This window comes from Pelobates fuscus, chromosome 2 (assembly GCF_036172605.1).
Source record: "Pelobates fuscus isolate aPelFus1 chromosome 2, aPelFus1.pri, whole genome shotgun sequence".
In the NCBI taxonomy this organism is placed as follows: Eukaryota; Metazoa; Chordata; class Amphibia; order Anura; family Pelobatidae; genus Pelobates; species Pelobates fuscus.
In genome coordinates this window covers 355,835,602-355,861,248 of record NC_086318.1, presented here as the reverse complement: position 1 = coordinate 355,861,248, position 25,647 = coordinate 355,835,602, and the positions used below count along the sequence as shown (strand labels likewise).

Below are 25,647 nucleotides of genomic sequence, written 5' to 3'. Positions count from 1 at the left end.
TCGCCTAGTAGGGGCATCTCACCACAATCTGACGAGGGTCAGTATAATTGTACACCATTCTGGGCTCTCCCCTTCCCCCATCCATCCGCCCATCCCGCAGTATTCCCGCCCTCCTGATCCCCTAAAAAGCATAATGTTGCCACCAAGGATGAGAGCTGTGACATAAATCCCTAAGAAAGCCCGGCCAGGAGAGCTATGGCGAGTACAGCGTTGCCCCAGCTCACACTTCAGGAAAAATGTAGAGCCCAAAAAAGTATGGTACAGTCCCCGTAATCGAAAATGAGAATCGGAGCAGTTGAGACTCACGAGAACTCCCCTCCCATCACAAAATCGCAAATCCCGCGCCTTACCACGTGTTTAACCCCCTGAGGACACATGACGTGTGATACATGTCATAATTACCTTTCCTTCCTTAAGTTCGGTCCTCAAGGGGTTAAGGGGCCCCCTGAGACAATGCTCTACTAGGTGGCGCGAGTGACACTGACAAAAAGATAGCGAGGAACAATGGTATCCCCCCGCCACCCACCACTACGTTTCTTGGTAGTTAGCCTCGGTTTAAGCTAGATGGCAACAATCCAACATAGAAATATATAGAAGGATATGAAAACAGGCAATGCCTTAAAATAAAGCAATAGTTGTGGAACAGAAAAAGAAAGAAAAAATAAGTTCTCCCTGCCGCAATCCGCCCCGCCGCCCTCCATAACCTTCCCGCCACCCGACGGCTATTTTGAAAAATTAAGTTCAGGTCCCGAAAATCATCCATGCACCTGCAAGCCTTAGCACTGTGTTTCAGTCAAAACCTAGGTACGGGCATGGATGAGCACTGACCCGAAGTCCCCAGAAGGGCCCAAAAAAGGGGGACACTACCCTCAACTTCGCCTTAGGTAGTTCCTGCCAGGAGATAGAAACCCTAACCCTCCCCATGGTAAATCGGAGCCCCCCCGTAAGAGAGCCTCAGGCCGAGTGTAGAGGGCCCAATTTTAGCGGGTATAAGAGCCCCCAAACTCCCAAAAAAGATAAAAAACTGAAGAACTTGCCCGCAAATAGAAAAAACACCTCCTCCCAAAATCAGGATGCAGAACACCCCCCACCAGCCATCCCCACGAGGAGTTGGCCCCAAAATGAAATAGAACACCCTTCAGACCTCACTCGCCCGCCGTGTACCAATCTCGGGGGAGGGGATGCACCGTCGCCATCGCTGCATCTGGGATCGTGATTCCTCCTGTTTCTTGCACCCCTAGCTCGTGCAGAAATGACACCGGGTCGCCCCCCGGGTGTAAAATCTTAGAGCGGCCGTCCTTAAACGCCATCAGCCGAAACGGATATCCCCATGCATATTTAATGGAATGCCGCTGGAGCAATTCCGTTATAGGCCGCCATTCCCGCCGCTGCCTCAGGGTGTCCGGCGTCAGGTCTTGATATAAGGCCAATTCCGCTCCTTTATACTTAATGTGGCCCTCTCTCCCGCGTCTCATCAAGGCTTCTTTCGTTTGAAAAAATTGAAACTTGATGATGACATCTCTGGGCTTGTTATCGTTCACCCGGCGGGCTCTCAATGCGCGGTGCGCTCTCTCTATGTGCCAGTGATTTTCCGATATATCTGGGAGGAGCGGTTTAAATATGGAGGATACGACCTCAATCAGGGAGCCTTCCCCCTCCTGTTCTGGCAGACCCCGCAGCCTAATGTTATTCCTGCGCGAGCGGTTACCCAGGTCATCTAACGCAGATTCAGCCGCCGCCAACCTGGACGTTAAGAGGTTAATTTGGGCCGCGGCCGCATTGTGGGCTCCCACCATGGACTCTACACGCTGTTCTAAGACTGCAGTTCTGGTCCCCAGGGCATGAATTTCCGCCTTGACCTCAGCGGTATTCCTGGCTATTTCTGTTGCCAGGAAAGACCTTACCTCTGCCAAGGTAGCCAGTATCTGCTTAGTATCTGGCTCTTGGGGTCCGGGTGTCGCGCTGGAGCCAGGACTGGACGGAGATCGAGGCCCTCCTGTGCTCTCCCGTCCGCCATCTTGGGTGGAATTCCTCATGGCGCGGGAGGCTGCAAAGAGATCCGACACCGTCACTCCCTGCTCAGCGTGTTTTTTCGTCTGCTTCTTAGGGGCCCGCTTGTCCATCTCGGGTTCCCCCGCAGGCAGCTGCCGGTAAACTCACAGTCTGATTGCTGAAATTCGCTGTTGGTCCGGCGATCCCGGTGGAGCTTCACGCAGGTACGTCCAGCTCGCTCCGACCGCAGACCACGCCCCCCTTCTTTTTTTTTTTTAACTTGCTTTATTATTTCACCACAGCCTAAAGGAAAGGCTTCCCAGCGGGCGTGCCTTTGAATGTACCCGTCATGTCATACTTACCTGGCAGGGGAGCAATAGCCATGATCCCTAAGGTGGCTCTCCCAGAGTGAGGCTGGTTCGTTGCACTCCGTACCAGTTGACCTCTGCGATTTCCTCAAATGTGGGAAACTCGACTGCATAATTTATGGTAGTGGGGGACTGCGTTCGCGCTTTCCCCTGTGTTTGCTTGTTTGGCAAAAATAGAGAACTTCACCAATTCTGACGAAGGATAATTTCAGCCACGGCACCCGTCTTCTTTGGCTCTTACTTTCCGCATCACGCAGGCAGCGACAATCATTTCCTAGGCTTGATCATTTTTATTATCTATGTTTTCTGGAGACCAGTTTTAAGCCAGAATTTCACTTTTTATTTTAACTTTTCAGCTTTTTTTTCATCGTTTTTTTATCCTGACTTCTTTTGATTTATTGTATGCTTCAATGCAATGGAAGAAATAAAGAATTGGAGACCTATATTACGTCTTCCAACAGAACGTAACGTTTGATTGAATTTCTGGGAAAAAAAGATTTTCTGGATCAAGGCAGTGAATTGCCGCTTGAGACAATCAGACCAAACCTTAGGAATAGCTGGGTGGTTGCTAGCACTTACTAATGAACACCATGGAATTTTGAAAAAGCCACCACAAATGTTCTTTCAGCCCTGTTGAGTGTGGATGAAGAGAAGACAGGTGCTAGGCAAGGGTCATTCCTATCGATGGAGTCATGAAATGTGTAACTTTGGGGACGAACGTAGACCAGCGGATTGTGTACTCTGCCTAATGGCTGCTGTAGTAGAATCTTGGCAAAACTGTTTCCAAAGAGAGAAAAAAAATTGTACAAGGTTTGCTGCAAGATATGGTTGCCCTCACTCTCTGTTATAGGTTTGGAACCATTCCAAGATGCCATATAAGAAGACCGAGGAATTTGTTGGGGTTTAAGCTTCCCTGTAGGAGGAAGCGGGCCTAATTAGAATATTGCCTCCCATAATCCTTTGCAATGGCTTATGGTCATGAACTTTTTCTCACCGCTGTCTTAAAGTGTCCTTACGTGGTAGCTCTTAAAAGCTGGCCCACTTGAACAGTTAGCTTTGCGCAGTGGCAGTATCGTAGCCCATGAGGTCAATCCGAGGCGTGATTATTGCTAATTGAAAACTTTACCCAATACCCCGCCATGATGACTTGAAATACAGTCAGCATTGGCAATTTTTGACAGGCTCTAAGGAGACTGAAAGATTGGTTTAATAAAAGTTTATGGCGACCCATGTCTAGGGCGTGTCTTACGTGACTCCCGTTTCTTCCTGAGCTCTGTTGCACCATTCTTTCCGCTGGCTTCTTAGCATTTCCCTTTTACCTTTCTCTCCCACTGAATCCACTTGTTTCCGGCAGCACACTATTCTCACTCCATGCTACGAATTCCCATCCTTCGGCTCATTGACCTAGCATTTGCCTTTATGCAAATTGCTCCTTCGCACCCTGAATCCAGCTAAATTATTCACACCTAACCACCTGAAGGCACTAAAATTACTGGTAGCTAAGGAAAACAACGATCAGCCACGAGGTTTGGTAATCTTTTGTAGCCTCTATCATTTGGATTATTTATTTGCTCTTCTTTTTTTTTTTTTTTTAACTTGCTTTATTATTTCACCACAGCCTAAAGGAAAGGCTTCCCAGCGGGCGTGCCTTTGAATGTACCCGTCATGTCATACTTACCTGGCAGGGGAGCAATAGCCATGATCCCTAAGGTGGCTCTCCCAGAGTGAGGCTGGTTCGTTGCACTCCGTACCAGTTGACCTCTGCGATTTCCTCAAATGTGGGAAACTCGACTGCATAATTTATGGTAGTGGGGGACTGCGTTCGCGCTTTCCCCTGTGTTTGCTTGTTTGGCAAAAATAGAGAACTTCACCAATTCTGACGAAGGATAATTTCAGCCACGGCACCCGTCTTCTTTGGCTCTTACTTTCCGCATCACGCAGGCAGCGACAATCATTTCCTAGGCTTGATCATTTTTATTATCTATGTTTTCTGGAGACCAGTTTTAAGCCAGAATTTCACTTTTTATTTTAACTTTTCAGCTTTTTTTTCATCGTTTTTTTATCCTGACTTCTTTTGATTTATTGTATGCTTCAATGCAATGGAAGAAATAAAGAATTGGAGACCTATATTACGTCTTCCAACAGAACGTAACGTTTGATTGAATTTCTGGGAAAAAAAGATTTTCTGGATCAAGGCAGTGAATTGCCGCTTGAGACAATCAGACCAAACCTTAGGAATAGCTGGGTGGTCGCTAGCACTTACTAATGAACACCATGGAATTTTGAAAAAGCCACCACAAATGTTCTTTCAGCCCTGTTGAGTGTGGATGAAGAGAAGACAGGTGCTAGGCAAGGGTCATTCCTATCGATGGAGTCATGAAATGTGTGACTTTGGGGACGAACGTAGACCAGCGGATTGTGTACTCTGCCTAATGGCTGCTGTAGTAGAATCTTGGCAAAACTGTTTCCAAAGAGAGAAAAAAAATTGTACAAGGTTTGCTGCAAGATATGGTTGCCCTCACTCTCTGTTATAGGTTTGGAACCATTCCAAGATGCCATATAAGAAGACCGAGGAATTTGTTGGGGTTTAAGCTTCCCTGTAGGAGGAAGCGGGCCTAATTAGAATATTGCCTCCCATAATCCTTTGCAATGGCTTATGGTCATGAACTTTTTCTCACCGCTGCCTTAAAGTGTCCTTACATGGTAGCTCTTAAAAGCTGGCCCACTTGAACAGTTAGCTTTGCGCAGTGGCAGTATCGTAGCCAATGAGGTCAATCTGAGGCGTGATTATTGCTAATTGAAAACTTTACCCAATACCCCGCCATGATGACTTGAAATACAGTCAGCATTGGCAATTTTTGACAGGCTCTAAGGAGACTGAAAGATTGGTTTAATAAAAGTTTATGGCGCCCCATGTCTAGGGCGTGTCTTACGTGACTCCCGTTTCTTCCTGACCTCTGTTGCACCATTCCTTCCGCTGGCTTCTTAGCATTTCCTTTTACCTTTCTCTCCCACTGAATTCACTTGTTTCCGGCAGCACACTATTCTCACTACATGCTACGAATTCCCATCCTTCGGCTCATTGGCCTAGCATTTGCCTTTATGCAAATTGCTCCTTCGCACCCTGAATCCAGCTCAATTATTCACACCTAACCCCCTGAAGGCACTAAAATTACTGGTAGCTAAGGAAAACAACGATCAGCCACGAGGTTTGGTAATCTTTTGTAGCCGTCTATCATTTGGATTATTTATTTGCTTTTTTTTTTTTTTAACTTGCTTTATTATTTCACCACAGCCTAAAGGAAAGGCTTCCCAGCGGGCGTGCCTTTGAATGTACCCGTCATGTCATACTTACCTGGCAGGGGAGCAATAGCCATGATCCCTAAGGTGGCTCTACCAGAGTGAGGCTGGTTCATTGCACTCCGTACCAGTTGACCTCTGCGATTTCCTCAAATGTGGGAAACTCGACTGCATAATTTATGGTAGTGGGGGACTGCGTTCGCGCTTTTCACTGTGTTTGCTTGTTTGACAAAAATAGAGAACTTCACCAATTCTGACGAAGGATAATTTCAGCCACGGCACCCGTCTTCTTTGGCTCTTACTTTCCGCATCACGCAGGCAGCGACAATCATTTCCTAGGCTTGATCATTTTTATTATCTATGTTTTCTGGAGACTAGTTTTAAGCCAGAATTTCTCTTTTTATTTTAACTTTTCAGCTTTTTTTTCATCGTTTTTTTATCCTGACTTCTTTTGATTTATTGTATGCTTCAATGCAATGGAAGAAATAAAGAATTGGAGACCTATATTACGTCTTCCAACAGAACGTAACGTTTGATTGAATTTCTGGGAAAAAAAGATTTTCTGGATCAAGGCAGTGAATTGCCGCTTGAGACAATCAGACCAAACCTTAGGAATAGCTGGGTGGTCGCTAGCACTTACTAATGAACACCATGGAATTTTGAAATAGCCACCACAAATGTTCTTTCAGCCCTGTTGAGTGTGGATGAAGAGAAGACAGGTGCTAGGCAAGGGTCATTCCTATCGATGGAGTCATGAAATGTGTGACTTTGGGGACGAACGTAGACCAGCGATTGTGTACTCTGCCTAATGGCTGCTGTAGTAGAATCTTGGCAAAACTGTTTCCAAAGAGAGAAAAAAAATTGTACAAGGTTTGCTGCAAGATATGGTTGCCCTCACTCTCTGTTATAGGTTTGGAACCATTCCAAGATGCCATATAAGAAGACCGAGGAATTTGTTGGGGTTTAAGCTTCCCTGTAGGAGGAAGCGGGCCTAATTAGAATATTGCCTCCCACAATCCTTTGCAATGGCTTATGGTCATGAACTTTTTCTCACCGCTGTCTTAAAGTGTCCTTACGTGGTAGCTCTTAAAAGCTGGCACACTTGGACTGTTAACTTTGCGCAGTGGCAGTATCGTAGCCCATGAGGTCAATCCGAGGTGTGATTATTGCTAATTGAAAACTTTACCCAATACCCTGCCATGATGACTTGAAATACAGTCAGCATTGGCAATTTTTGACAGGCTCTAAGGAGACTGAAAGATTGGTTTAATAAAAGTTTATGGCGCCCCATGTCTAGGGCGTGTCTTACGTGACTCCCGTTTCTTCCTGAGCTCTGTTGCACCATTCCTTCCGCTGGCTTCTTAGCATTTCCCTTTTACCTTTCTCTCCCACTGAATCCACTTGTTTCCGGCAGCACACTATTCTCACTCCATGCTACGAATTCCCATCCTTCGGCTCATTGGCCTAGCATTTGCCTTTATGCAAATTGCTCCTTCGCACCCTGAATCCAGCTCAATTATTCACACCTAACCCCCTGAAGGCACTAAAATTACTGGTAGCTAAGGAAAACAACGATCAGCCACGAGGTTTGGTAATCTTTTGTAGCCTTCTATCATTTGGATTATTTATTTGCTCTTCTTTTTTTTTACTTGCTTTATTATTTCACCACAGCCTAAATGAAAGGCTTCCCAGCGGGCGTGCCTTTGAATGTACCCATCATGTCATACTTATCTGGCAGGGGAGCAATAGCCATGATCCCTAAGGTGGCTCTCCCAGAGTGATGCTGGTTCATTGCACTCTGTACCAGTTGACCTCTGCGATTTTCTCAAATGTGGGAAACTCGACTGTATAATTTATGGTAGTGGGGGACTGCGTTCGCGCTTTCCCCTGTGTTTGCTTGTTTGACAAAAATAGAGAACTTCACCAATTCTGACGAAGGATAATTTCAGCCATGGCACCCGTCTTCTTTGGCTCTTATTTTCCGCATCAAGCAGGCAGCGACAATCATTTCCTAGGCTTGATCATTTTTATTATCTATGTTTTCTGGAGACCAGTTTTAAGCCAGAATTTCACTTTTTATTTTAACTTTTCAGCTTTTTTTTCATCATTTTTTTATCCTGACTTCTTTTAATTTATTGTATGCTTAAATGCAATGGAAGAAATAAAGAATTGGAGACCTATATTACGTCTTCCAACAGAACGTAACGTTTGATTGAATTTCTGGGAAAAAAAGATTTTCTGGATCAAGGCAGTGAATTGCCGCTTGAGACAATCAGACCAAACCTTAGGAATAGCTGGGTGGTCGCTAGCACTTACTAATGAACACCATGGAATTTTGAAAAAGCCACCACAAATGTTCTTTCAGCCCTGTTGAGTGTGGATGAAGAGAAGACAGGTGCTAGGCAAGGGTCATTCCTATCGATGGAGTCATGAAATGTGTGACTTTGGGGACGAACGTAGACCAGCGGATTGTGTACTCTGCCTAATGGCTGCTGTAGTAGAATCTTGGCAAAACTGTTTCCAAAGAGAGAAAAAAAATTGTACAAGGTTTGCTGCAAGATATGGTTGCCCTCACTCTCTGTTATAGGTTTGGAACCATTCCAAGATGCCATATAAGAAGACCGAGGAATTTGTTGGGGTTTAAGCTTCCCTGTAGGAGGAAGCGGGCCTAATTAGAATATTGCCTCCCATAATCCTTTGCAATGGCTTATGGTCATGAACTTTTTCTCACCGCTGCCTTAAAGTGTCCTTACGTGGTAGCTCTTCAAAGCCGGCCCACTTGAACAGTTAGCTTTGCGCAGTGGCAGTATCGTAGCCCATGAGGTCAATCCGAGGCGTGATTATTGCTAATTGAAAACTTTACCCAATACCCCGCCATGATGACTTGAAATACAGTCAGCATTGGCAATTTTTGACAGGCTCTAAGGAGACTGAAAGATTGGTTTAATAAAAGTTTATGGCGCCCCATGTCTAGGGCGTGTCTTACGTGACTCCCGTTTCTTCCTGAGCTCTGTTGCACCATTCCTTCCGCTGGCTTCTTAGCATTTCCCTTTTACCTTTCTCTCCCACTGAATTCACTTGTTTCCGGCAGCACACTATTCTCACTACATGCTACGAATTCCCATCCTTCGGCTCATTGGCCTAGCATTTGCCTTTATGCAAATTGCTCCTTCGCACCCTGAATCCAGCTCAATTATTCACACCTAACCACCTGAAGGCACTAAAATTACTGGTAGCTAAGGAAAACAATGATCAGCCACAAGGTTTGGTAATCTTTTGTAGCCTTCTATCATTTGGATTATTTATTTGCTTTTTTTTTTTTTTTTTTTTAACTTGCTTTATTATTTCACCACAGCCTAAAGGAACGGCTTCCCAGCGGGCGTGCCTTTGAATGTACCCGTCATGTCATACTTACCTGGCAGGGGAGCAATAGCCATGATCCCTAAGGTGGCTCTACCAGAGTGAGGCTGGTTCATTGCACTCCGTACCAGTTGACCTCTGCGATTTCCTCAAATGTGGGAAATTCGACTGCATAATTTATGGTAGTGGGGGTCTGCGTTCGCGCTTTCCCCTGTGTTTGCTTGTTTGACAAAAATATAGAACTTCACCAATTCTGACGAAGGATAATTTCAGCCACGGCACCCGTCTTCTTTGGATCTTACTTTCCGCATCAAGCAGGCAGCGACAATCATTTCCTAGGCTTGATCATTTTTATTATCTATGTTTTCTGGAGACCAGTTTTAAGCCAGAATTTCACTTTTTATTTTAACTTTTCAGCTTTTTTTTTCATCATTTTTTTATCCTGACTTCTTTTGATTTATTGTATGCTTCAATGCAATGGAAGAAATAAAGAATTGGAGACCTATATTACGTCTTCCAACAGAACGTAACGTTTGATTGAATTTCTGGGAAAAAAAGATTTTCTGGATCAAGGCAGTGAATTGCCGCTTGAGACAATCAGACCAAACCGTAGGAATAGCTGGGTGGTCGCTAGCACTTACTAATGAACACCATGGAATTTTGAAAAAGCCACCACAAATGTTCTTTCAGCCCTGTTGAGTGTGGATGAAGAGAAGACAGGTGCTAGGCAAGCGTCATTCCTATCGATGGAGTCATGAAATGTGTGACTTTGGGGACGAACGTAGACCAGCGGATTGTGTACTCTGCCTAATGGCTGCTGTAGTAGAATCTTGGCAAAACTGTTTCCAAAGAGAGAAAAAAAATTGTACAAGGTTTGCTGCAAGATATGGTTGCCCTCACTCTCTGTTATAGGTTTGGAACCATTCCAAGATGCCATATAAGAAGACCGAGGAATTTGTTGGGGTTTAAGCTTCCCTGTAGGAGGAAGCGGGCCTAATTAGAATATTGCCTCCCATAATCCTTTGCAATGGCTTATGGTCATGAACTTTTTCTCACCGCTGCCTTAAAGTGTCCTTACGTGGTAGCTCTTAAAAGCCGGCCCACTTGAACAGTTAGCTTTGCGCAGTGGCAGTATCGTAGCCCATGAGGTCAATCCGAGGCGTGATTATTGCTAATTGAAAACTTTACCCAATACCCCGCCATGATGACTTGAAATACAGTCAGCATTGGCAATTTTTGACAGGCTCTAAGGAGACTGAAAGATTGGTTTAATAAAAGTTTATGGCGCCCCATGTCTAGGGCGTGTCTTACGTGACTCCCGTTTCTTCCTGAGCTCTGTTGCACCATTCCTTCCGCTGGCTTCTTAGCATTTCCCTTTTACCTTTCTCTCCCACTGAATTCACTTGTTTCCGGCAGCACACTATTCTCACTACATGCTACGAATTCCCATCCTTCGGCTCATTGGCCTAGCATTTGCCTTTATGCAAATTGCTCCTTCGCACCCTGAATCCAGCTCAATTATTCACACCTAACCACCTGAAGGCACTAAAATTACTGGTAGCTAAGGAAAACAATGATCAGCCACGAGATTTGGTAATCTTTTGTAGCCTTCTATCATTTGGATTATTTATTTGCTTTTTTTTTTTTTTTTTTTAACTTGCTTTATTATTTCACCACAGCCTAAAGGAACGGCTTCCCAGCGGGCGTGCCTTTGAATGTACCCGTCATGTCATACTTACCTGGCAGGGGAGCAATAGCCATGATCCCTAAGGTGGCTCTACCAGAGTGAGGCTGGTTCATTGCACTCCGTACCAGTTGACCTCTGCGATTTCCTCAAATGTGGGAAACTCGACTGCATAATTTATGGTAGTGGGGGACTGCGTTCGCGCTTTCCCCTGTGTTTGCTTGTTTGACAAAAATAGAGAACTTCACCAATTCTGACGAAGGATAATTTCAGCCACGTCACCCGTCTTCTTTGGCTCTTACTTTCCGCATCACGCAGGCAGCGACAATCATTTCCTAGGCTTGATCATTTTTATTATCTATGTTTTCTGGAGACCAGTTTTAAGCCAGAATTTCACTTTTTATTTTAACTTTTCAGCTTTTTTTTCATCGTTTTTATATCCTGACTTCTTTTGATTTATTGTATGCTTCAATGCAATGGAAGAAATAAAGAATTGGAGACCTATATTACGTCTTCCAACAGAACGTAACGTTTGATTGAATTTCTGGGAAAAAAAGATTTTCTGGATCAAGGCAGTGAATTGCCGCTTGAGACAATCAGACCAAACCTTAGGAATAGCTGGGTGGTCGCTAGCACTTACTAATGAACACCATGGAATTTTGAAATAGCCACCACAAATGTTCTTTCAGCCCTGTTGAGTGTGGATGAAGAGAAGACAGGTGCTAGGCAAGGGTCATTCCTATCGATGGAGTCATGAAATGTGTGACTTTGGGGACGAACGTAGACCAGCGATTGTGTACTCTGCCTAATGGCTGCTGTAGTAGAATCTTGGCAAAACTGTTTCCAAAGAGAGAAAAAAAATTGTACAAGGTTTGCTGCAAGATATGGTTGCCCTCACTCTCTGTTATAGGTTTGGAACCATTCCAAGATGCCATATAAGAAGACCGAGGAATTTGTTGGGGTTTAAGCTTCCCTGTAGGAGGAAGCGGGCCTAATTAGAATATTGCCTCCCACAATCCTTTGCAATGGCTTATGGTCATGAACTTTTTCTCACCGCTGTCTTAAAGTGTCCTTACGTGGTAGCTCTTAAAAGCTGGCACACTTGGACTGTTAACTTTGCGCAGTGGCAGTATCGTAGCCCATGAGGTCAATCCGAGGTGTGATTATTGCTAATTGAAAACTTTACCCAATACCCTGCCATGATGACTTGAAATACAGTCAGCATTGGCAATTTTTGACAGGCTCTAAAGAGACTGAAAGATTGGTTTAATAAAAGTTTATGGCGCCCCATGTCTAGGGCGTGTCTTACGTGACTCCCGTTTCTTCCTGAGCTCTGTTGCACCATTCCTTCCGCTGGCTTCTTAGCATTTCCCTTTTACCTTTCTCTCCCACTGAATCCACTTGTTTCCGGCAGCACACTATTCTCACTCCATGCTACGAATTCCCATCCTTCGGCTCATTGGCCTAGCATTTGCCTTTATGCAAATTGCTCCTTCGCACCCTGAATCCAGCTCAATTATTCACACCTAACCCCCTGAAGGCACTAAAATTACTGGTAGCTAAGGAAAACAACGATCAGCCACGAGGTTTGGTAATCTTTTGTAGCCTTCTATCATTTGGATTATTTATTTGCTCTTCTTTTTTTTTTTTTTTACTTGCTTTATTATTTCACCACAGCCTAAATGAAAGGCTTCCCAGCGGGCGTGCCTTTGAATGTACCCATCATGTCATACTTATCTGGCAGGGGAGCAATAGCCATGATCCCTAAGGTGGCTCTCCCAGAGTGATGCTGGTTCATTGCACTCTGTACCAGTTGACCTCTGCGATTTTCTCAAATGTGGGAAACTCGACTGTATAATTTATGGTAGTGGGGGACTGCGTTCGCGCTTTCCCCTGTGTTTGCTTGTTTGACAAAAATAGAGAACTTCACCAATTCTGACGAAGGATAATTTCAGCCATGGCACCCGTCTTCTTTGGCTCTTATTTTCCGCATCAAGCAGGCAGCGACAATCATTTCCTAGGCTTGATCATTTTTATTATCTATGTTTTCTGGAGACCAGTTTTAAGCCAGAATTTCACTTTTTATTTTAACTTTTCAGCTTTTTTTTCATCATTTTTTTATCCTGACTTCTTTTAATTTATTGTATGCTTAAATGCAATGGAAGAAATAAAGAATTGGAGACCTATATTACGTCTTCCAACAGAACGTAACGTTTGATTGAATTTCTGGGAAAAAAAGATTTTCTGGATCAAGGCAGTGAATTGCCGCTTGAGACAATCAGACCAAACCTTAGGAATAGCTGGGTGGTCGCTAGCACTTACTAATGAACACCATGGAATTTTGAAAAAGCCACCACAAATGTTCTTTCAGCCCTGTTGAGTGTGGATGAAGAGAAGACAGGTGCTAGGCAAGGGTCATTCCTATCGATGGAGTCATGAAATGTGTGACTTTGGGGACGAACGTAGACCAGCGGATTGTGTACTCTGCCTAATGGCTGCTGTAGTAGAATCTTGGCAAAACTGTTTCCAAAGAGAGAAAAAAAATTGTACAAGGTTTGCTGCAAGATATGGTTGCCCTCACTCTCTGTTATAGGTTTGGAACCATTCCAAGATGCCATATAAGAAGACCGAGGAATTTGTTGGGGTTTAAGCTTCCCTGTAGGAGGAAGCGGGCCTAATTAGAATATTGCCTCCCATAATCCTTTGCAATGGCTTATGGTCATGAACTTTTTCTCACCGCTGCCTTAAAGTGTCCTTACGTGGTAGCTCTTCAAAGCCGGCCCACTTGAACAGTTAGCTTTGCGCAGTGGCAGTATCGTAGCCCATGAGGTCAATCCGAGGCGTGATTATTGCTAATTGAAAACTTTACCCAATACCCCGCCATGATGACTTGAAATACAGTCAGCATTGGCAATTTTTGACAGGCTCTAAGGAGACTGAAAGATTGGTGTAATAAAAGTTTATGGCGCCCCATGTCTAGGGCGTGTCTTACGTGACTCCCGTTTCTTCCTGAGCTCTGTTGCACCATTCCTTCCGCTGGCTTCTTAGCATTTCCCTTTTACCTTTCTCTCCCACTGAATTCACTTGTTTCCGGCAGCACACTATTCTCACTACATGCTACGAATTCCCATCCTTCGGCTCATTGGCCTAGCATTTGCCTTTATGCAAATTGCTCCTTCGCACCCTGAATCCAGCTCAATTATTCACACCTAACCACCTGAAGGCACTAAAATTACTGGTAGCTAAGGAAAACAATGATCAGCCACGAGGTTTGGTAATCTTTTGTAGCCTTCTATCATTTGGATTATTTATTTGCTTTTTTTTTTTTTTTTTTTTAACTTGCTTTATTATTTCACCACAGCCTAAAGGAACGGCTTCCCAGCGGGCGTGCCTTTGAATGTACCCGTCATGTCATACTTACCTGGCAGGGGAGCAATAGCCATGATCCCTAAGGTGGCTCTACCAGAGTGAGGCTGGTTCATTGCACTCCGTACCAGTTGACCTCTGCGATTTCCTCAAATGTGGGAAATTCGACTGCATAATTTATGGTAGTGGGGGTCTGCGTTCGCGCTTTCCCCTGTGTTTGCTTGTTTGACAAAAATATAGAACTTCACCAATTCTGACGAAGGATAATTTCAGCCACGGCACCCGTCTTCTTTGGATCTTACTTTCCGCATCAAGCAGGCAGCGACAATCATTTCCTAGGCTTGATCATTTTTATTATCTATGTTTTCTGGAGACCAGTTTTAAGCCAGAATTTCACTTTTTATTTTAACTTTTCAGCTTTTTTTTTCATCATTTTTTTATCCTGACTTCTTTTGATTTATTGTATGCTTCAATGCAATGGAAGAAATAAAGAATTGGAGACCTATATTACGTCTTCCAACAGAACGTAACGTTTGATTGAATTTCTGGGAAAAAAAGATTTTCTGGATCAAGGCAGTGAATTGCCGCTTGAGACAATCAGACCAAACCTTAGGAATAGCTGGGTGGTCGCTAGCACTTACTAATGAACACCATGGAATTTTGAAAAAGCCACCACAAATGTTCTTTCAGCCCTGTTGAGTGTGGATGAAGAGAAGACAGGTGCTAGGCAAGCGTCATTCCTATCGATGGAGTCATGAAATGTGTGACTTTGGGGACGAACGTAGACCAGCGGATTGTGTACTCTGCCTAATGGCTGCTGTAGTAGAATCTTGGCAAAACTGTTTCCAAAGAGAGAAAAAAAATTGTACAAGGTTTGCTGCAAGATATGGTTGCCCTCACTCTCTGTTATAGGTTTGGAAACATTCCAAGATGCCATATAAGAAGACCGAGGAATTTGTTGGGGTTTAAGCTTCCCTGTAGGAGGCAGCGGGCCTAATTAGAATATTGCCTCCCATAATCCTTTGCAATGGCTTATGGTCATGAACTTTTTCTCACCGCTGCCTTAAAGTGTCCTTACGTGGTAGCTCTTAAAAGCCGGCCCACTTGAACAGTTAGCTTTGCGCAGTGGCAGTATCGTAGCCCATGAGGTCAATCCGAGGCGTGATTATTGCTAATTGAAAACTTTACCCAATACCCCGCCATGATGACTTGAAATACAGTCAGCATTGGCAATTTTTGACAGGCTCTAAGGAGACTGAAAGATTGGTTTAATAAAAGTTTATGGCGCCCCATGTCTAGGGCGTGTCTTACGTGACTCCCGTTTCTTCCTGAGCTCTGTTGCACCATTCCTTCCGCTGGCTTCTTAGCATTTCCCTTTTACCTTTCTCTCCCACTGAATTCACTTGTTTCCGGCAGCACACTATTCTCACTACATGCTACGAATTCCCATCCTTTGGCTCATTGGCCTAGCATTTGCCTTTATGCAAATTGCTCCTTCGCACCCTGAATCCAGCTCAATTATTCACACCTAACCACCTGAAGGCACTAAAATTACTGGTAGCTAAGGAAAACAATGATCAGCCACGAGATTTGGTAATCTTTTGTAGCCTTCTATCATTTGGATTATTTATTTGCTTTTTTTTTTTTTTTTTTTTAACTTGCTTTATTATTTCACCACAGCCTAAAGGAACGGCTTCCCAGCGGGCGTGCCTTTGAATGTACCCGTCATGTCATACTTACCTGGCAGGGGAGCAATAGCCATGATCCCTAAGGTGGCTCTACCAGAGTGAGGCTGGTTCATTGCACTCCGTACCAGTTGACCTCTGCGATTTCCTCAAATGTGGGAAACTCGACTGCATAATTTATGGTAGTGGGGGACTGCGTTCGCGCTTTCCCCTGTGTTTGCTTGTTTGACAAAAATAGAGAACTTCACCAATTCTGACGAAGGATAATTTCAGCCACGTCACCCGTCTTCTTTGGCTCTTACTTTCCGCATCACGCAGGCAGCGACAATCATTTCCTAGGCTTGATCATTTTTATTATCTATGTTTTCTGGAGACCAGTTTTAAGCCAGAATTTCACTTTTTATTTTAACTTTTCAGCTTTTTTTTCATCGTTTTTATATCCTGACTTCTTTTGATTTATTGTATGCTTCAATGCAATGGAAGAAATAAAGAATTGGAGACCTATATTACGTCTTCCAACAGAACGTAACGTTTGATTGAATTTCTGGGAAAAAAAGATTTTCTGGATCAAGGCAGTGAATTGCCGCTTGAGACAATCAGACCAAACCTTAGGAATAGCTGGGTGGTCGCTAGCACTTACTAATGAACACCATGGAATTTTGAAATAGCCACCACAAATGTTCTTTCAGCCCTGTTGAGTGTGGATGAAGAGAAGACAGGTGCTAGGCAAGGGTCATTCCTATCGATGGAGTCATGAAATGTGTGACTTTGGGGACGAACGTAGACCAGCGATTGTGTACTCTGCCTAATGGCTGCTGTAGTAGAATCTTGGCAAAACTGTTTCCAAAGAGAGAAAAAAAATTGTACAAGGTTTGCTGCAAGATATGGTTGCCCTCACTCTCTGTTATAGGTTTGGAACCATTCCAAGATGCCATATAAGAAGACCGAGGAATTTGTTGGGGTTTAAGCTTCCCTGTAGGAGGAAGCGGGCCTAATTAGAATATTGCCTCCCACAATCCTTTGCAATGGCTTATGGTCATGAACTTTTTCTCACCGCTGTCTTAAAGTGTCCTTACGTGGTAGCTCTTAAAAGCTGGCACACTTGGACTGTTAACTTTGCGCAGTGGCAGTATCGTAGCCCATGAGGTCAATCCGAGGTGTGATTATTGCTAATTGAAAACTTTACCCAATACCCTGCCATGATGACTTGAAATACAGTCAGCATTGGCAATTTTTGACAGGCTCTAAGGAGACTGAAAGATTGGTTTAATAAAAGTTTATGGCGCCCCATGTCTAGGGCGTGTCTTACGTGACTCCCGTTTCTTCCTGAGCTCTGTTGCACCATTCCTTCCGCTGGCTTCTTAGCATTTCCCTTTTACCTTTCTCTCCCACTGAATCCACTTGTTTCCGGCAGCACACTATTCTCACTCCATGCTACGAATTCCCATCCTTCGGCTCATTGGCCTAGCATTTGCCTTTATGCAAATTGCTCCTTCGCACCCTGAATCCAGCTCAATTATTCACACCTAACCCCCTGAAGGCACTAAAATTACTGGTAGCTAAGGAAAACAACGATCAGCCACGAGGTTTGGTAATCTTTTGTAGCCTTCTATCATTTGGATTATTTATTTGCTCTTCTTTTTTTTTTTTTTTTACTTGCTTTATTATTTCACCACAGCCTAAATGAAAGGCTTCCCAGCGGGCGTGCCTTTGAATGTACCCATCATGTCATACTTATCTGGCAGGGGAGCAATAGCCATGATCCCTAAGGTGGTTCTCCCAGAGTGATGCTGGTTCATTGCACTCTGTACCAGTTGACCTCTGCGATTTTCTCAAATGTGGGAAACTCGACTGTATAATTTATGGTAGTGGGGGACTGCGTTCGCGCTTTCCCCTGTGTTTGCTTGTTTGACAAAAATAGAGAACTTCACCAATTCTGACGAAGGATAATTTCAGCCATGGCACCCGTCTTCTTTGGCTCTTATTTTCCGCATCAAGCAGGCAGCGACAATCATTTCCTAGGCTTGATCATTTTTATTATCTATGTTTTCTGGAGACCAGTTTTAAGCCAGAATTTCACTTTTTATTTTAACTTTTCAGCTTTTTTTTCATCATTTTTTTATCCTGACTTTTTTTGATTTATTGTATGCTTAAATGCAATGGAAGAAATAAAGAATTGGAGACCTATATTACGTCTTCCAACAGAACGTAACGTTTGATTGAATTTCTGGGAAAAAAAGATTTTCTGGATCAAGGCAGTGAATTGCCGCTTGAGACAATCAGACCAAACCTTAGGAATAGCTGGGTGGTCGCTAGCACTTACTAATGAACACCATGGAATTTTGAAAAAGCCACCACAAATGTTCTTTCAGCCCTGTTGAGTGTGGATGAAGAGAAGACAGGTGCTAGGCAAGGGTCATTCCTATCGATGGAGTCATGAAATGTGTGACTTTGGGGACGAACGTAGACCAGCGGATTGTGTACTCTGCCTAATGGCTGCTGTAGTAGAATCTTGGCAAAACTGTTTCCAAAGAGAGAAAAAAAATTGTACAAGGTTTGCTGCAAGATATGGTTGCCCTCACTCTCTGTTATAGGTTTGGAACCATTCCAAGATGCCATATAAGAAGACCGAGGAATTTGTTGGGGTTTAAGCTTCCCTGTAGGAGGAAGCGGGCCTAATTAGAATATTGCCTCCCATAATCCTTTGCAATGGCTTATGGTCATGAACTTTTTCTCACCGCTGCCTTAAAGTGTCCTTACGTGGTAGCTCTTCAAAGCCGGCCCACTTGAACAGTTAGCTTTGCGCAGTGGCAGTATCGTAGCCCATGAGGTCAATCCGAGGCGTGATTATTGCTAATTGAAAACTTTACCCAATACCCCGCCATGATGACTTGAAATACAGTCAGCATTGGCAATTTTTGACAGGCTCTAAGGAGACTGAAAGATTGGTTTAATAAAAGTTTATGGCGCCCCATGTCTAGGGCGTGTCTTACGTGACTCCCGTTTCTTCCTGAGCTCTGTTGCACCATTCCTTCCGCTGGCTTCTTAGCATTTCCCTTTTACCTTTCTCTCCCACTGAATTCACTTGTTTCCGGCAGCACACTATTCTCACTACATGCTACGAATTCCCATCCTTCGGCTCATTGGCCTAGCATTTGCCTTTATGCAAATTGCTCCTTCGCACCCTGAATCCAGCTCAATTATTCACACCTAACCACCTGAAGGCACTAAAATTACTGGTAGCTAAGGAAAACAATGATCAGCCACGAGGTTTGGTAATCTTTTGTAGCCTTCTATCATTTGGATTATTTATTTGCTTTTTTTTTTTTTTTTTTTTTAACTTGCTTTATTATTTCACCACAGCCTAAAGGAACGGCTTCCCAGCGGGCGTGCCTTTGAATGTACCCGTCATGTCATACTTACCTGGCAGGGGAGCAATAGCCATGATCCCTAAGGTGGCTCTACCAGAGTGAGGCTGGTTCATTGCACTCCGTACCAGTTGACCTCTGCGATTTCCTCAAATGTGGGAAATTCGACTGCATAATTTATGGTAGTGGGGGTCTGCGTTCGCGCTTTCCCCTGTGTTTGCTTGTTTGACAAAAATATAGAACTTCACCAATTCTGACGAAGGATAATTTCAGCCACGGCACCCGTCTTCTTTGGATCTTACTTTCCGCATCAAGCAGGCAGCGACAATCATTTCCTAGGCTTGATCATTTTTATTATCTATGTTTTCTGGAGACCAGTTTTAAGCCAGAATTTCACTTTTTATTTTAACTTTTCAGCTTTTTTTTTCATCATTTTTTTATCCTGACTTCTTTTGATTTATTGTATGCTTCAATGCAATGGAAGAAATAAAGAATTGGAGACCTATATTACGTCTTCCAACAGAACGTAACGTTTGATTGAATTTCTGGGAAAAAAAGATTTTCTGGATCAAGGCAGTGAATTGCCGCTTGAGACAATCAGACCAAACCTTAGGAATAGCTGGGTGGTCGCTAGCACTTACTAATGAACACCATGGAATTTCGAAATAGCCACCACAAATGTTCTTTCAGCCCTGTTGAGTGTGGATGAAGAGAAGACAGGTGCTAGGCAAGGGTCATTCCTATCGATGGAGTCATGAAATGTGTGACTTTGGGGACGAACGTAGACCAGCGATTGTGTACTCTGCCTAATGGCTGCTGTAGTAGAATCTTGGCAAAACTGTTTCCAAAGAGAGAAAAAAAATTGTACAAGGTTTGCTGCAAGATATGGTTGCCCTCACTCTCTGTTATAGGTTTGGAACCATTCCAAGATGCCATATAAGAAGACCGAGGAATTTGTTGGGGTTTAAGCTTCCCTGTAGGAGGAAGCGGGCCTAATTAGAATATTGCCTCCCACAATCCTTTGCAATGGCTTATGGTCATGAACTTTTTCTCACCGCTGTCTTAAAGTGTCCTTACGTGGTAGCTCTTAAAAGCTGGCACACTTGGACTGTTAACTTTGCGCAGTGGCAGTATCGTAGCCCATGAGGTCAATCCGAGGTGTGATTATTGCTAATTGAAAACTTTACCCAATACCCTGCCATGATGACTTGAAATACAGTCAGCATTGGCAATTTTTGACAGGCTCTAAGGAGACTGAAAGATTGGTTTAATAAAAGTTTATGGCGCCCCATGTCTAGGGCGTGTCTTACGTGACTCCCGTTTCTTCCTGAGCTCTGTTGCACCATTCCTTCCGCTGGCTTCTTAGCATTTCCCTTTTACCTTTCTCTCCCACTGAATCCACTTGTTTCCGGCAGCACACTATTCTCACTCCATGCTACGAATTCCCATCCTTCGGCTCATTGGCCTAGCATTTGCCTTTATGCAAATTGCTCCTTCGCACCCTGAATCCAGCTCAATTATTCACACCTAACCCCCTGAAGGCACTAAAATTACTGGTAGCTAAGGAAAACAACGATCAGCCACGAGGTTTGGTAATCTTTTGTAGCCTTCTATCATTTGGATTATTTATTTGCTCTTCTTTTTTTTTTTTTTTTTACTTGCTTTATTATTTCACCACAGCCTAAATGAAAGGCTTCCCAGCGGGCGTGCCTTTGAATGTACCCATCATGTCATACTTATCTGGCAGGGGAGCAATAGCCATGATCCCTAAGGTGGCTCTCCCAGAGTGATGCTGGTTCATTGCACTCTGTACCAGTTGACCTCTGCGATTTTCTCAAATGTGGGAAACTCGACTGTATAATTTATGGTAGTGGGGGACTGCGTTCGCGCTTTCCCCTGTGTTTGCTTGTTTGACAAAAATAGAGAACTTCACAAATTCTGACGAAGGATAATTTCAGCCATGGCACCCGTCTTCTTTGGCTCTTATTTTCCGCATCAAGCAGGCAGCGACAATCATTTCCTAGGCTTGATCATTTTTATTATCTATGTTTTCTGGAGACCAGTTTTAAGCCAGAATTTCACTTTTTATTTTAACTTTTCAGCTTTTTTTTCATCATTTTTTTATCCTGACTTCTTTTGATTTATTGTATGCTTAAATGCAATGGAAGAAATAAAGAATTGGAGACCTATATTACGTCTTCCAACAGAACGTAACGTTTGATTGAATTTCTGGGAAAAAAAGATTTTCTGGATCAAGGCAGTGAATTGCCGCTTGAGACAATCAGACCAAACCTTAGGAATAGCTGGGTGGTCGCTAGCACTTACTAATGAACACCATGGAATTTTGAAAAAGCCACCACAAATGTTCTTTCAGCCCTGTTGAGTGTGGATGAAGAGAAGACAGGTGCTAGGCAAGGGTCATTCCTATCGATGGAGTCATGAAATGTGTGACTTTGGGGACGAACGTAGACCAGCGGATTGTGTACTCTGCCTAATGGCTGCTGTAGTAGAATCTTGGCAAAACTGTTTCCAAAGAGAGAAAAAAAATTGTACAAGGTTTGCTGCAAGATATGGTTGCCCTCACTCTCTGTTATAGGTTTGGAACCATTCCAAGATGCCATATAAGAAGACCGAGGAATTTGTTGGGGTTTAAGCTTCCCTGTAGGAGGAAGCGGGCCTAATTAGAATATTGCCTCCCATAATCCTTTGCAATGGCTTATGGTCATGAACTTTTTCTCACCGCTGCCTTAAAGTGTCCTTACGTGGTAGCTCTTCAAAGCCGGCCCACTTGAACAGTTAGCTTTGTGCAGTGGCAGTATCGTAGCCCATGAGGTCAATCCGAGGCGTGATTATTGCTAATTGAAAACTTTACCCAATACCCCGCCATGATGACTTGAAATACAGTCAGCATTGGCAATTTTTGACAGGCTCTAAGGAGACTGAAAGATTGGTTTAATAAAAGTTTATGGCGCCCCATGTCTAGGGCGTGTATTACGTGACTCCCGTTTCTTCCTGAGCTCTGTTGCACCATTCCTTCCGCTGGCTTCTTAGCATTTCCCTTTTACCTTTCTCTCCCACTGAATTCACTTGTTTCCGGCAGCACACTATTCTCACTACATGCTACGAATTCCCATCCTTCGGCTCATTGGCCTAGCATTTGCCTTTATGCAAATTGCTCCTTCGCACCCTGAATCCAGCTCAATTATTCACACCTAACCACCTGAAGGCACTAAAATTACTGGTAGCTAAGGAAAACAATGATCAGCCACGAGGTTTGGTAATCTTTTGTAGCCTTCTATCATTTGGATTATTTATTTGCTTTTTTTTTTTTTTTTTTTTAACTTGCTTTATTATTTCACCACAGCCTAAAGGAACGGCTTCCCAGCGGGCGTGCCTTTGAATGTACCCGTCATGTCATACTTACCTGGCAGGGGAGCAATAGCCATGATCCCTAAGGTGGCTCTACCAGAGTGAGGCTGGTTCATTGCACTCCGTACCAGTTGACCTCTGCGATTTCCTCAAATGTGGGAAATTCGACTGCATAATTTATGGTAGTGGGGGTCTGCGTTCGCGCTTTCCCCTGTGTTTGCTTGTTTGACAAAAATATAGAACTTCACCAATTCTGACGAAGGATAATTTCAGCCACGGCACCCGTCTTCTTTGGATCTTACTTTCCGCATCAAGCAGGCAGCGACAATCATTTCCTAGGCTTGATCATTTTTATTATCTATGTTTTCTGGAGACCAGTTTTAAGCCAGAATTTCACTTTTTATTTTAACTTTTCAGCTTTTTTTTTCATCATTTTTTTATCCTGACTTCTTTTGATTTATTGTATGCGTCAATGCAATGGAAGAAATAAAGAATTGGAGACCTATATTACGTCTTCCAACAGAACGTAACGTTTGATTGAATTTCTGGGAAAAAAGATTTTCTGGATCAAGGCAGTGAATTGCCGCTTGAGACAATCAGACCAAACCTTAGGAATAGCTGGGTGGTCGCTAGCACTTACTAATGAACACCATGGAATTTTGAAAAAGCCACCACAAATGTTCTTTCAGCCCTGTTGAGTGTGGATGAAGAGAAGACAGGTGCTAGGCAAGCGTCATTCCTATCGATGGAGTCATGAAATGTGTGACTTTGGGGACGAACGTAGACCAGCGGATTGTGTACTCTGCCTAATGGCTGCTGTAGTAGAATCTTGGCAAAACTGTTTCCAAAGAGAGAAAAAAAATTGTACAAGGTTTGCTGCAAGATATGGTTGCCCTCACTCTCTGTTATAGGTTTGGAACCATTCCAAGATGCCATATAAGAAGACCGAGGAATTTGTTGGGGTTTAAGCTTCCCTGTAGGAGGAAGCGGGCCTAATTAGAATATTGCCTCCCATAATCCTTTGCAATGGCTTATGGTCATGAACTTTTTCTCACCGCTGCCTTAAAGTGTCCTTACGTGGTAGCTCTTAAAAGCCGGCCCACTTGAACAGTTAGCTTTGCGCAGTGGCAGTATCGTAGCCCATGAGGTCAATCCGAGGCGTGATTATTGCTAATTGAAAACTTTACCCAATACCCCGCCATGATGACTTGAAATACAGTCAGCATTGGCAATTTTTGACAGGCTCTAAGGAGACTGAAAGATTGGTTTAATAAAAGTTTATGGCGCCCCATGTCTAGGGCGTGTCTTACGTGACTCCCGTTTCTTCCTGAGCTCTGTTGCACCATTCCTTCCGCTGGCTTCTTAGCATTTCCCTTTTACCTTTCTCTCCCACTGAATTCACTTGTTTCCGGCAGCACACTATTCTCACTACATGCTACGAATTCCCATCCTTCGGCTCATTGGCCTAGCATTTGCCTTTATGCAAATTGCTCCTTCGCACCCTGAATCCAGCTCAATTATTCACACCTAACCACCTGAAGGCACTAAAATTACTGGTAGCTAAGGAAAACAATGATCAGCCACGAGATTTGGTAATCTTTTGTAGCCTTCTATCATTTGGATTATTTATTTGCTTTTTTTTTTTTTTTTTTTAACTTGCTTTATTATTTCACCACAGCCTAAAGGAACGGCTTCCCAGCGGGCGTGCCTTTGAATGTACCCGTCATGTCATACTTACCTGGCAGGGGAGCAATAGCCATGATCCCTAAGGTGGCTCTACCAGAGTGAGGCTGGTTCATTGCACTCCGTACCAGTTGACCTCTGCGATTTCCTCAAATGTGGGAAACTCGACTGCATAATTTATGGTAGTGGGGGACTGCGTTCGCGCTTTCCCCTGTGTTTGCTTGTTTGACAAAAATAGAGAACTTCACCAATTCTGACGAAGGATAATTTCAGCCACGTCACCCGTCTTCTTTGGCTCTTACTTTCCGCATCACGCAGGCAGCGACAATCATTTCCTAGGCTTGATCATTTTTATTATCTATGTTTTCTGGAGACCAGTTTTAAGCCAGAATTTCACTTTTTATTTTAACTTTTCAGCTTTTTTTTCATCGTTTTTATATCCTGACTTCTTTTGATTTATTGTATGCTTCAATGCAATGGAAGAAATAAAGAATTGGAGACCTATATTACGTCTTCCAACAGAACGTAACGTTTGATTGAATTTCTGGGAAAAAAAGATTTTCTGGATCAAGGCAGTGAATTGCCGCTTGAGACAATCAGACCAAACCTTAGGAATAGCTGGGTGGTCGCTAGCACTTACTAATGAACACCATGGAATTTCGAAATAGCCACCACAAATGTTCTTTCAGCCCTGTTGAGTGTGGATGAAGAGAAGACAGGTGCTAGGCAAGGGTCATTCCTATCGATGGAGTCATGAAATGTGTGACTTTGGGGACGAACGTAGACCAGCGATTGTGTACTCTGCCTAATGGCTGCTGTAGTAGAATCTTGGCAAAACTGTTTCCAAAGAGAGAAAAAAAATTGTACAAGGTTTGCTGCAAGATATGGTTGCCCTCACTCTCTGTTATAGGTTTGGAACCATTCCAAGATGCCATATAAGAAGACCGAGGAATTTGTTGGGGTTTAAGCTTCCCTGTAGGAGGAAGCGGGCCTAATTAGAATATTGCCTCCCACAATCCTTTGCAATGGCTTATGGTCATGAACTTTTTCTCACCGCTGTCTTAAAGTGTCCTTACGTGGTAGCTCTTAAAAGCTGGCACACTTGGACAGTTAACTTTGCGCAGTGGCAGTATCGTAGCCCATGAGGTCAATCCGAGGTGTGATTATTGCTAATTGAAAACTTTACCCAATACCCTGCCATGATGACTTGAAATACAGTCAGCATTGGCAATTTTTGACAGGCTCTAAGGAGACTGAAAGATTGGTTTAATAAAAGTTTATGGCGCCCCATGTCTAGGGCGTGTCTTACGTGACTCCCGTTTCTTCCTGAGCTCTGTTGCACCATTCCTTCCGCTGGCTTCTTAGCATTTCCTTTTACCTTTCTCTCCCACTGAATTCACTTGTTTCCGGCAGCACACTATTCTCACTCCATGCTACGAATTCCCATCCTTCGGCTCATTGGCCTAGCATTT

At 43.7% G+C, this 25,647-nt stretch overlaps 28 non-coding genes across 28 annotated transcripts; all 28 read left to right on the top strand.

Moving 5' to 3' along the window:
* Positions 1-2,346: 2,346 nt before the first annotated feature.
* LOC134590631 (U1 spliceosomal RNA) lies at positions 2,347-2,513 on the top strand. Its single transcript, XR_010087526.1, has one exon. It is a non-coding gene; the product is annotated as a U1 spliceosomal RNA (small nuclear RNA).
* Positions 2,514-3,412: 899 nt separating this feature from the next.
* LOC134592635 (U4 spliceosomal RNA) lies at positions 3,413-3,553 on the top strand. The gene has a single exon (XR_010089233.1). It is a non-coding gene; the product is annotated as a U4 spliceosomal RNA (small nuclear RNA).
* A 477-nt stretch (positions 3,554-4,030) lies between these two features.
* Positions 4,031-4,197, top strand: LOC134590630 (U1 spliceosomal RNA). The gene has a single exon (XR_010087525.1). It is a non-coding gene; the product is annotated as a U1 spliceosomal RNA (small nuclear RNA).
* An 899-nt stretch (positions 4,198-5,096) lies between these two features.
* On the top strand, positions 5,097-5,237 carry LOC134592656 (U4 spliceosomal RNA). The gene has a single exon (XR_010089251.1). It is a non-coding gene; the product is annotated as a U4 spliceosomal RNA (small nuclear RNA).
* Positions 5,238-5,707: 470 nt separating this feature from the next.
* On the top strand, positions 5,708-5,874 carry LOC134591548 (U1 spliceosomal RNA). The gene has a single exon (XR_010088313.1). It is a non-coding gene; the product is annotated as a U1 spliceosomal RNA (small nuclear RNA).
* Positions 5,875-6,772: 898 nt separating this feature from the next.
* Positions 6,773-6,913, top strand: LOC134593706 (U4 spliceosomal RNA). Its single transcript, XR_010090145.1, has one exon. It is a non-coding gene; the product is annotated as a U4 spliceosomal RNA (small nuclear RNA).
* A 470-nt stretch (positions 6,914-7,383) lies between these two features.
* LOC134591361 (U1 spliceosomal RNA) lies at positions 7,384-7,550 on the top strand. The gene has a single exon (XR_010088151.1). It is a non-coding gene; the product is annotated as a U1 spliceosomal RNA (small nuclear RNA).
* Positions 7,551-8,449: 899 nt separating this feature from the next.
* LOC134592634 (U4 spliceosomal RNA) lies at positions 8,450-8,590 on the top strand. The gene has a single exon (XR_010089232.1). It is a non-coding gene; the product is annotated as a U4 spliceosomal RNA (small nuclear RNA).
* A 477-nt stretch (positions 8,591-9,067) lies between these two features.
* On the top strand, positions 9,068-9,234 carry LOC134591390 (U1 spliceosomal RNA). Its single transcript, XR_010088176.1, has one exon. It is a non-coding gene; the product is annotated as a U1 spliceosomal RNA (small nuclear RNA).
* A 900-nt stretch (positions 9,235-10,134) lies between these two features.
* On the top strand, positions 10,135-10,275 carry LOC134592633 (U4 spliceosomal RNA). The gene has a single exon (XR_010089231.1). It is a non-coding gene; the product is annotated as a U4 spliceosomal RNA (small nuclear RNA).
* A 476-nt stretch (positions 10,276-10,751) lies between these two features.
* On the top strand, positions 10,752-10,918 carry LOC134591144 (U1 spliceosomal RNA). Its single transcript, XR_010087964.1, has one exon. It is a non-coding gene; the product is annotated as a U1 spliceosomal RNA (small nuclear RNA).
* Positions 10,919-11,816: 898 nt separating this feature from the next.
* On the top strand, positions 11,817-11,957 carry LOC134593656 (U4 spliceosomal RNA). The gene has a single exon (XR_010090107.1). It is a non-coding gene; the product is annotated as a U4 spliceosomal RNA (small nuclear RNA).
* Positions 11,958-12,433: 476 nt separating this feature from the next.
* LOC134591360 (U1 spliceosomal RNA) lies at positions 12,434-12,600 on the top strand. Its single transcript, XR_010088150.1, has one exon. It is a non-coding gene; the product is annotated as a U1 spliceosomal RNA (small nuclear RNA).
* An 899-nt stretch (positions 12,601-13,499) lies between these two features.
* On the top strand, positions 13,500-13,640 carry LOC134592632 (U4 spliceosomal RNA). Its single transcript, XR_010089230.1, has one exon. It is a non-coding gene; the product is annotated as a U4 spliceosomal RNA (small nuclear RNA).
* A 477-nt stretch (positions 13,641-14,117) lies between these two features.
* LOC134591389 (U1 spliceosomal RNA) lies at positions 14,118-14,284 on the top strand. The gene has a single exon (XR_010088175.1). It is a non-coding gene; the product is annotated as a U1 spliceosomal RNA (small nuclear RNA).
* A 900-nt stretch (positions 14,285-15,184) lies between these two features.
* Positions 15,185-15,325, top strand: LOC134592631 (U4 spliceosomal RNA). The gene has a single exon (XR_010089229.1). It is a non-coding gene; the product is annotated as a U4 spliceosomal RNA (small nuclear RNA).
* A 477-nt stretch (positions 15,326-15,802) lies between these two features.
* Positions 15,803-15,969, top strand: LOC134591143 (U1 spliceosomal RNA). The gene has a single exon (XR_010087963.1). It is a non-coding gene; the product is annotated as a U1 spliceosomal RNA (small nuclear RNA).
* Positions 15,970-16,867: 898 nt separating this feature from the next.
* On the top strand, positions 16,868-17,008 carry LOC134593704 (U4 spliceosomal RNA). The gene has a single exon (XR_010090144.1). It is a non-coding gene; the product is annotated as a U4 spliceosomal RNA (small nuclear RNA).
* Positions 17,009-17,485: 477 nt separating this feature from the next.
* LOC134591421 (U1 spliceosomal RNA) lies at positions 17,486-17,652 on the top strand. The gene has a single exon (XR_010088203.1). It is a non-coding gene; the product is annotated as a U1 spliceosomal RNA (small nuclear RNA).
* An 899-nt stretch (positions 17,653-18,551) lies between these two features.
* Positions 18,552-18,692, top strand: LOC134592628 (U4 spliceosomal RNA). The gene has a single exon (XR_010089228.1). It is a non-coding gene; the product is annotated as a U4 spliceosomal RNA (small nuclear RNA).
* A 478-nt stretch (positions 18,693-19,170) lies between these two features.
* On the top strand, positions 19,171-19,337 carry LOC134591387 (U1 spliceosomal RNA). The gene has a single exon (XR_010088174.1). It is a non-coding gene; the product is annotated as a U1 spliceosomal RNA (small nuclear RNA).
* Positions 19,338-20,236: 899 nt separating this feature from the next.
* LOC134593702 (U4 spliceosomal RNA) lies at positions 20,237-20,377 on the top strand. The gene has a single exon (XR_010090143.1). It is a non-coding gene; the product is annotated as a U4 spliceosomal RNA (small nuclear RNA).
* A 478-nt stretch (positions 20,378-20,855) lies between these two features.
* LOC134591359 (U1 spliceosomal RNA) lies at positions 20,856-21,022 on the top strand. Its single transcript, XR_010088149.1, has one exon. It is a non-coding gene; the product is annotated as a U1 spliceosomal RNA (small nuclear RNA).
* Positions 21,023-21,921: 899 nt separating this feature from the next.
* On the top strand, positions 21,922-22,062 carry LOC134591982 (U4 spliceosomal RNA). The gene has a single exon (XR_010088673.1). It is a non-coding gene; the product is annotated as a U4 spliceosomal RNA (small nuclear RNA).
* A 477-nt stretch (positions 22,063-22,539) lies between these two features.
* LOC134591386 (U1 spliceosomal RNA) lies at positions 22,540-22,706 on the top strand. The gene has a single exon (XR_010088173.1). It is a non-coding gene; the product is annotated as a U1 spliceosomal RNA (small nuclear RNA).
* Positions 22,707-23,605: 899 nt separating this feature from the next.
* Positions 23,606-23,746, top strand: LOC134592627 (U4 spliceosomal RNA). Its single transcript, XR_010089227.1, has one exon. It is a non-coding gene; the product is annotated as a U4 spliceosomal RNA (small nuclear RNA).
* A 476-nt stretch (positions 23,747-24,222) lies between these two features.
* Positions 24,223-24,389, top strand: LOC134591142 (U1 spliceosomal RNA). The gene has a single exon (XR_010087962.1). It is a non-coding gene; the product is annotated as a U1 spliceosomal RNA (small nuclear RNA).
* An 898-nt stretch (positions 24,390-25,287) lies between these two features.
* On the top strand, positions 25,288-25,428 carry LOC134593701 (U4 spliceosomal RNA). The gene has a single exon (XR_010090142.1). It is a non-coding gene; the product is annotated as a U4 spliceosomal RNA (small nuclear RNA).
* Positions 25,429-25,647: the final 219 nt, after the last annotated feature.